Genomic DNA, 9,549 nt, shown 5'->3' on the forward strand with positions numbered 1-9,549 from the left:
ACACAGGAAAGCTATGGAAATCCCCCAACATTCACTCTTCTAGACTGTTCTGAAATTTTGTAAGTATTTAGTTCCCTGTGTAAATCTCTTTCTACTTGAAATACCTAGAGATTTTTCTTTATTTCCCCACATTTTTTGGATGAAGAAACTGAGGTTCAGAGAATTTAATTAACTTGTCCAAAGTTATATAGACAGAATAACAGCTACAGCAATAATAGTTTTAATCTGAATTTTAAAAGGTGTGCACCCGAAATCCAAATAGAAAATTATTTACCTCACATCTTAGATTCCACAGACCATTATTATAATTACTCTCTAAACCTACATCTTGAACTACCTTGACCTGCTATGCCTCCAATGTACTCATATAGCTAAATCCAACTCTTTTCCTTCTCTGTACCAAACTTGAGGAGCTGAATACAAAAGAGAAAATATCCAATCATGCTAATACTTTTACTTTATTTTTTTTTTCTGCACAAAGGTTTCTTTTTATTCATAACATCAGCAAAGTTATTTAAGTCAATAAATTTTTTAAGGATTTTCACACGTCCTGATTTTTTCCACTGCCAGTCACCATAGTTCCTCCAAAGTTGTCATCTTCAAGGCAGCCCTTACAAAAAGTTATGCTCAATACACAGCTGTGGTGCCACAGTTGTTTTAGTTGGGCCTCATTTATCTTCAGTGGAGTACACGTCAAAGTTTGCCACCTGTAATCTTTAAGATCCAATTTCCTCAAACAGTTCACTATAGGATCCTGTTTAGGGTCAGGAGATGGGATGTCTAGTTCTCTAAAAGCTTACCAAGTTCAAATCATATTAATTCCTAAGTTATCACATCGTAAAACTTGACAGAGATCATTGGGATATGCCAATACCTTTGGAAACTCCAGACACTGTATTCTGAAGATAAAAGCCTAAAAAAAGAAGCCCATCTTTGTTTGTTTTATGCCAACATTAAAAATGAGTATTAGAATCAATAAAGCTGGTAATTTAAAAGCTTATTTAACTGTATAGCCCTGGAAGCAATCTTTATGCTCATCAATACACACCCATTTTATGGATCATGTTCCTTCTTATCTGTATCAAAACTCATACTGAACAATGAATTGTGGGTTGCAAAAGAGGATTTACTTTCACACTTGTCTGTAAGTCTTTGTCCACAAATTAAACAAAAACAAACACAAGTGCTATTCTTTTACTTTAAATTTATGAACACAAACACGAAGCAACTTCTTAGTGCAGCCTGGAAATCATACTCAATTCCCTTGTCAAATAACTTGCTTAACTCTCTGAGGAAAGTGTATATCATCTTAATAATCCTCAAATATATAACACTTTTTCCCTCTTCTTATTCTTGGCTAATCTCATTGCTTGTGGTTCACTACATACTATAACTGAAGAGATTTTTTTTCATCTTCCTGTACTGTTTTGAACACTCTATATTTCCTTAGACCCATATATTCTGCTTTGTCTCTGTCATAAGTGAAGTTTTCTACTTGTTTACTGAATATTACCCTCTCCCACCCCCTCTACATCTACAATCATCCCATTTTTTTCTAGCAGCAATAATTCTAGCTTTTTCATCTAAACCAACAAGCATAGTTCAATACTTCCTATTTTTTTATTTATTTTTATTAGTTGGAGGCTAATTACTTTAGAATATTGTATATAGAATTTAGAAAGATGGTAATGATAACCTATATGCAAAACAGAAAAAGAGACACAGATATACAGAACAGAATTTTGGACTCTGTGGGAGAAGGTGAGGGTGGGATGTTTTGAGAGAACAGCATTGAAACATGTATATTACCTAGGGTGAAAGAGATCACCAGCCCAGGCTGGATGCATGAGACAAGTGCTCGGACCTGGTGCACTGGGAAGACCCAGAGGAATCGGGTGGAGAGGAGGTGGGAGGGGGGATCGGGATGGGGAATACATGTAAATCCATGGCTGATTTATGTCAATGTATGACAAAATACTTCCTATTTTTAAAAAGCTTTCTGTTGGGAAAGACAGCCATTTCAGCTAGTCAGCCTTTTCATTTGCACATAAGAGCAGCCTTGGACCTGAAACATTTCCTTATAAGAGATAAAGAGCCTGTGCTGGTAGCACCTCATTGTTTGGGGATTCCTTTCACTGTTCAGGGCTTGATGTATGTATTAGTTCTGTTTAAGTATATGCATCATAGGGCACTTGGCCAACTCCACTGCTATATCTGTTTCTAGTGGGGAAGGCAAAGGGTCTTTCTATTGCAGCAAAATGTAGGGTGTGTGTAGACACACCATTGATATTGGCTGTTGAGTGGTTCTGCTGTCTGTGAGAGGTCAGTGCTTTGCAAGAGGCTGGATACTGTGCACTCTCTTCTCTTGCTCTAAGTAACACTGTACCATTTGTGACTGGCGTGCATGGCACATGTTCTCAAGGACCTCAATTCATGCACTGGTCTCTTTCTTGGGTGGCATTTATATAACATAACCTTTTAACCTTGGCCGCACTCATGTTGGGCTTTCCTGGTAGCTCAGCCAGTAAAGAATCTGTCTGCAATGCAGGAGACCCCAGTTCGATTCCTGGGTCAGGAAGATCCCCTGGAAAAGGGATAGGCTACCCACTCCAGTATTCATGAACTACCCTGCTGGCTCAGCTGGTAAAGAATCTGCCTGCAATGTGGGAGACCTGTATTCGATCCCGAGGTTGGGAAGATCCCCTGGAAAAGGGGATGGCTACCCACTCCAGTATTCATGGGCTTCCCTGGTGGCACTCATGTTATACTCTATCTTGTGGCACAGCCTGACCACCCAATGAACAGTAAAACACCCTCCCATGATTCCAGGATGCAGAGTCAAAATCTTTATTAAGAGTAATTTCTCCATAAAATAACTGCCCTGTACACATGCCTCTATTTCATTTGACAAGCTGCTGTTTCAAAAAGACCTTAAGATCCGTTACTGAAGGAAATGACAAAACCAGCAAGAATGCAGTGATGTATACAATATATTTACAAGGCTTGAACATATTCTATTCAATAGTGTACTGAATAGTAAAAACTCAAATATTGAAAGATTATTATATGTCATATGCTATAACAAATATTTAACATAAAACCTTTTCATTAATCCTATTAATCTTATAAGTAGAGAATTGTACATTGTGATTGAACCCATTTTATAGATGATAAAAACAAGGCACAAAAATACTACACATATGCCCAAGATCACATAGATATTAAGTGGTGGAGCTGAGAATTTGAACCTAAACAACGTGACTCCAGAGATTTTGCTCTTTAACCATTACCCTATATTGTTAATGCATAACAACTTTTTCTTACCACCACTCACTGTTCTTGCTGAGTTTGGAATTCAGGCGGATGAACTGAGCCAAATATAGCTCACCTATGCTACCCAGTAACTTCTTGGTATCACAAGCTAAATTAGGAGCTTCCTCCACAATTAACATATAAGACAAACTTTATTAACTGACTGACTAAAATACCAATTAAGGATCATGCAATTGAAAGCCTAGAGAATACTCAGAATGTTGACAGTAGATGTGACAGCAAGTAGGTATTTAAAAGCTAGTAGCATTCTCTCCTTTTTTGCTCTGTGTTTGAATTAAGAATTCAGTGACACAGATTCAAGTGATAAGATTCCATGACTTTCTCACGAAATAGTCTTCAAAGTATTAATAATTCAGATGCAAAGGTATTATACCTGAGTCCATAGATTCAAAATGGCTAATAATTTTTATCAATTCTCAGGATGACCTGTCATCACTGGGACCTCACCAAGTTTTCTATGAAACAGCTCCATATTTTCTTTTTTTTTCTTTGTCCATTTATTTTTATTAGTTGGAGGCTAATTATTTGCAATACTGTAGTGGTTTTTGCCATACATTGACATGAATCAGCCATGGATTTACATGTATTCACCATTCCGATCTCCCCTCCTATCTCCCTCTCCACCTGATGCCTCTGGGCAGTGCACCAGCCCCGAGCACTTGTCTCATGCATCCAACCTGGGCTGGTGATCTGTTTCACCGTAGATAATATACATGTTCTGACGCTGTTCTCTCAAAACATCCCACCCTCGCCTTCTCCCTCAGAGTCCAAAAGTCTGTTCTGTACACCTGTGTCTCTTTTTCTGTTTTGCATATAGGGTTATCATTACCATCTTTCTAAATTCCATATATATGCGTTAGTATATTGTATTGGTCTTTATCTTTCTGGCTTACTTCACTCTATATAATGGGTTCCAGTTTCATCCATCTCATTAGAAATGATGCAAATGAATTCTTTTTAATGGCTGAGTAATATTCCATGGTGTATATGTACCACAGCTTCCTTATCCATTCGTCTGCTGATGGGCATCTACGTTGCTTCCATGTCCTGGCTCTTATAAACAGTGCTGTGATGAACATTGGGGTGCCCGTGTCTCTTTCAGATCTGGTTTCCTCTGTGTTTATGCCCAGAAGTGGGATTGCTGGGTCATATGGCAGTTCTATTTTCAGGTTTTTAAGAAATCTCCACACTGTTCTCCATAGTGGCTGTACTAGTTTGCATTCCCACCAACAGTGTAAGAGGGTTCCCTTTTCTCCTCACCCTCTCCAGCATTTATTGCTTATAGACTTTTGGATAACAGCCATCCTGACTGGCGTGTAATGGTACCTCATTGTGGTTTTGATTTGCATTTCTCTGATAATGAGTGATGTTGAGCATCTTTTCATGTCTTTGTTAGCCATCTGTATGTCTTCTTTGGAGAAATGTCTGTTTAGATCTTTGGCCCATTTTTTGATTGGGTCATTTATTTTTCTGGAGTTGAGCTGGAGGAGTTGCTTGTATATTTTTGAGATTAATCCTTCGTCTGTTGCTTCATTTGCTATTATTTTTTACCATTCTGAAGGCTGTCTTTTCACCGTGTTTATAGTTTCCTTTGTTGTGCAAAAGCTTTTAAGTTTAATTAAGTCCCATTTGTTTATTTTTGCTTTTATTTCCAATTTTTGGAGGTGGGTCATAGAGAATCCTGCTGTGATTTATGTCAGAGAGTGTTTTGCCTATGTTCTCCTCTAGGAGTTTTATAGTTTCTGGTCTTACATTTAGATCTTTAATCCATTTTGAGTTTATTTTTGTGTTGTTGCTAGAAAGTGTTCTAGTTTATTTCTTTTACAAGTGGAAAATATGAATGACCAGTGAAAATTGGTCATTCATATTTTCTTAAATAACTTTAGGGAAACAAACACCATCACAGATCATCAAGGAAATAATTTGAGGTAAATATTCTACCTAAAAGCAAATGTAAATTACTTGAACATTACTTGTGGCAGATGTAGAGGTTGTTGTTTTGGTAAATTAGTTGTATTTTAGAATATTTGGGTATGTGGGAGCTTTAAATACCCATTTGGTGTGTAAATTTAAAAATTGATTAGTAAAAGAAACATTTTAATTCAGATGAATATTTATGAAGTCGCTTGTACCTCAAAATTGATGCCAAAGAAAGTCTGTTAGCAAAAACTAATAATTTTTGAAGTACATGAAGTTTGCTTATAAAAGCCCTCTTTGGGTGGTTTGAAGCCAAAAAAACATCTTTTCTTTCCTCTCTATGTAATTTGAAATGTACAGAGGAGTTTTTATCACAAAGTATTTTACTACTTCTCTGCAATCAAAAAGGTCTTTCCAACAAAATGCTTTTTTGTCGTTACCCTTTTATACAAAGGTTATTTTGCACTGCAGTACAAAACCTAGTTATGTATAGTACATTGCTCTTATCCTGTTTGAACAATAGTTTGGAGACTTCTAATGACTCAGGTGTTGTATGCAACTGTTCCAGTATTTAGTAGCAGCATTCCATAATGTCAGCATGACTCTGACACTTCTAGTTTAATGAATAAGACCCTAGATCTTCAATATATCTTATTTTATAGAGTTTTCAGTAATGCTATTTGATAGGATAAATTCTGTTTCAGCTGTTCCTTTCAAGAGATTGCATGCATAATGATGTCACGGTTTTATGCCTAGAATTAGATTCTTCTTCATTATAAGAATATTGTCTAAATAATAGAGTATAATTACTAAATGAGTTCTAGAGAAAATTAGTGTTTTTTTTAAGAGCTTGGAGAAATGATTTCACGTCTACTTATTTCTTTTATAGAGAAAAAATGGATTCATAGAAATGTGTGCATTTGCACACTGCTTTTGGCTTTATCCATAGAGAAATCTGATATCCAATACAGGTCTTGAAATAATAATAAAAACACGTTTCAGAGGTTTGCCATGACCAGATATTCTGAAACAGAACATAAAATTTGATCTCCATAAGAATGTCACACTATGACGCTGGTTCACATTATTGTGCACAGTATGAACAACAAAAGCATCCTTCTGAGATCCCTAGAGATGTGGTGTTTTAAACTCCAATCTGTTAGAAACAGAGTAAATAATTCATGCCATATTCACACATTTTGGGATATATTAATAGAATTATATAAAACTATTTGGAAAAAAGGATACCTACAAAGAAAATCACTTTAAATTACAAAAGATGTTTATATTTATAAGCTGTAAATTTTATCTTCCATTGGCATAAAAGATTATCAATCCATTGCTTCAGAAGCAGATCTAGGCACCAGAGTTAACAAAAAAATCTGTTCAAAAATTCTGTGAAACTTTGTATCCTTTGACCAACATCAGCAAAGTTTCAGTTATGTGAGGTGAATATATTCTAATATAAAGCTTGGAGATTACAGTTAAGAATGCTCTATCATATACTTGAAGTTTCCAGAGAAAGTAGAGTTTATATTAAGTCATTTTATCCATCCCCCAAGCATATACAAACACAAAATTGTAAACATGTGAAGGTGATGGATATATTAAATAGTTTGATCATGGTTGGTGATCATTTCATAATGAATACATATCAAAACATCAAGTTGCACATGATAAATGTATACACAGTTCATGAGTCAATTAAACCTCAATAAACCTGCTAAAATAATCTCACAAGAGAAAAGGAATATGTTGCCTGGGCCTGCTTTACTGCCTAAGAAATTAATGTACCACAGAATAACTATACTTCTTTGGCCATTTATTACTTTTTCATTAGGGATATATTGCACACGAACTAAAACAATCAATGTCAAAAACTGTTAGTAATATACTATTTGGTGATTCATTTTAAGGGAAAACATGAAGATAAAAAATGGTGAAATTTATTTTAGTAGATATTTTACAACACAAATTATGTACACAAAGTGAGTTAATATCCTAGAGCTTTGTCTACACTGGTGGTGGGAATGTAAACTGATGCAGTCACCATGGAAAACAGTATGGGAGTTCCTTAAAATACTAAAAACAGAGCTACCATATGCCCCTGCAATACCACTCCTGAGCATATCCAGAGAAGACCAGGGCTCTAAAAGATACATGCACCCCAATGTTTACTGCAGCACTATTTATAATAGCTAAGACATGGAAGCAACCAAAGTGTCCATCAACAGATGATTAGTTTAAGAATCATTTAAGAATCAGTTTAAGAATCAGTTTAAGAATCACACATACACACATAATGCAATATTACTCAGGCATGAAAAGAATAAATACTTCCACTTGCAGCAACACAGAATAACCTAGAGAATATCATATTGAGTGGCATCAGACAGAAAGACAAATATTATATAAGATCGTTTAAAAGTGAAATCTAAAAAAAAAATACCAATGAACAAATGAATCTATTTACAAAACAGAAACAGACTCAAAGGAATAGGAAACAAACTTATGATTACCAAAGGGTGAGGGTGTGTATGTGGGGGAACAAATTTTGAGTTTAGTTTTAACAGATACAAACTATTATACATAAAATAGATAACCAATGATGATTTACTGTGTAATACAGGGAACTATATTCAATATCCTATAGTAACCTATAATGGAAATGAACCTAAATATATACATATACATATACATAAAACTGAATCACTTTGCTATTACTCTGAAACTAAGAGAATATTGTAAACCAACTACACTTCAATAAAATTATTCTAGCGTTTTGTTTTATTCTTTATTGTCTTGGTTAAAGGCTTTTTTTTTTTTTGCAAGTAAGCATTAAATATACCTTACTATTGAGAAATATACTGAATACAATTCTTGTCATTATGATTACAACTGTTAAATTTAACTTATCTGTTAATTAGAAATTTGTTACTGTATCAATAGGTAATAAAGCTTATATGGAACATGTTCAGTTTATATTCTTCTGATGTTTAATTGTATTACTAGTTCTTCTTGATTTAAATATTCTCAAACAGGGCCAGGAAGCTCTTCTCATTCTTCATCTTGGGACCGTTTGTCATATGACTTAAATTTAACTTACTTGTTTTTATATTTTTTTAATTTTTTTGTTTTCATTCATTTATATTAGTTGGAGGCTAATTACTTTACAATATTGTAGTGGTTTTTGCCATACATTGATATGAATCAGCCATGGATTTACATGTGTCCCCATCCTGAACCCCCCTAAATGTTATATTGGAGTATAGTTGATTTACAATGCTGTGTTAGGTTCATGTGTACAGCAAAGTGAGTTCATTATGCATATCTATTCTTTTTCAGATTTCTTTCCCATATAGAGTATTACAGAGCATATGGTCCTCTATGTTATACAGTGGGTCCTTGCTAGTTATCTATTTTGTATATAATAGTGTGTGCATGTTTTTTAAAAAACAATTACTGGAGTATAGTTGATTTACAATGTTGACTTCTTTCAGGCTGTTGCCATTCTGTATACTCTCGCAGCTATTCTCTTCCTCCTCCTCTGACCATTCCCTCTCAGTCTCATACATGATACAGTATGCTTTTTTGGTCTCATTTCTTCCTTCTATGAAAGCATGATGTATGTTTTCTGGCAGTTTTTTTTTTTTTCTTAGCTCTCTTTTCTATACATAACAGATATAAACTGGCAGTCTCTACACCAAACATGAATTACAGGATGTGTTTGTTAAGCATTCAAATTGAACACGTATTCTCTAGTTTACCACTGTGCTATAACTGATCTATTTTGCATACTTATTTTTGCCAATCAGTCTCAAATACTTTGTCTTCCATGTCTTTAGACTCATATATTCTCTTGAGTTCTAAATCTATGTTTTAAAACTTAGAATTACCCATTTCTTTATCTTTTAGCATCTAAAGCTATGCTTCTAAAAATCAACTTACCGACAAAAATCACAGCAAGATCTTCTATGACCCACCGCCCAGAATATTGGAAATAAAAGCAAAAATAAACACATGGGACCTAATAAACTTAAAAGCTTTTACACAACAAAGGAAACTATAAGCAAGGTGAAAAGACACACCTTCAGAATGGTAGAAAATAATAGCAAATGAAGCAACAGACAAAGGATTAATCTCAAAAATATACAAGCAACACCTCCAGCTCAATTCCAGAAAAATAAATGAACCAATCAAAAAATGGGTCAAAGATCTAAACAGACATTTCTCCAAAGAAGACATACAGATGGCTAACAAAGACATGAAAAGATGCTCAACAATACTCATTATCAGAGA

General features: G+C 34.7%; 1 non-coding gene across 1 annotated transcript; it reads right to left on the minus strand.

The window, feature by feature from the left end:
• Positions 1-1,061: 1,061 nt before the first annotated feature.
• LOC139033195 (small nucleolar RNA SNORA40) lies at positions 1,062-1,188 on the minus strand. The gene has a single exon (XR_011485823.1). It is a non-coding gene; the product is annotated as a small nucleolar RNA SNORA40 (small nucleolar RNA).
• Between the last annotated feature and the right edge of the window lie 8,361 nt (positions 1,189-9,549).

This window comes from Odocoileus virginianus, chromosome X (genome assembly GCF_023699985.2).
Source record: "Odocoileus virginianus isolate 20LAN1187 ecotype Illinois chromosome X, Ovbor_1.2, whole genome shotgun sequence".
NCBI classification, from domain to species: domain Eukaryota; kingdom Metazoa; phylum Chordata; class Mammalia; order Artiodactyla; family Cervidae; genus Odocoileus; species Odocoileus virginianus.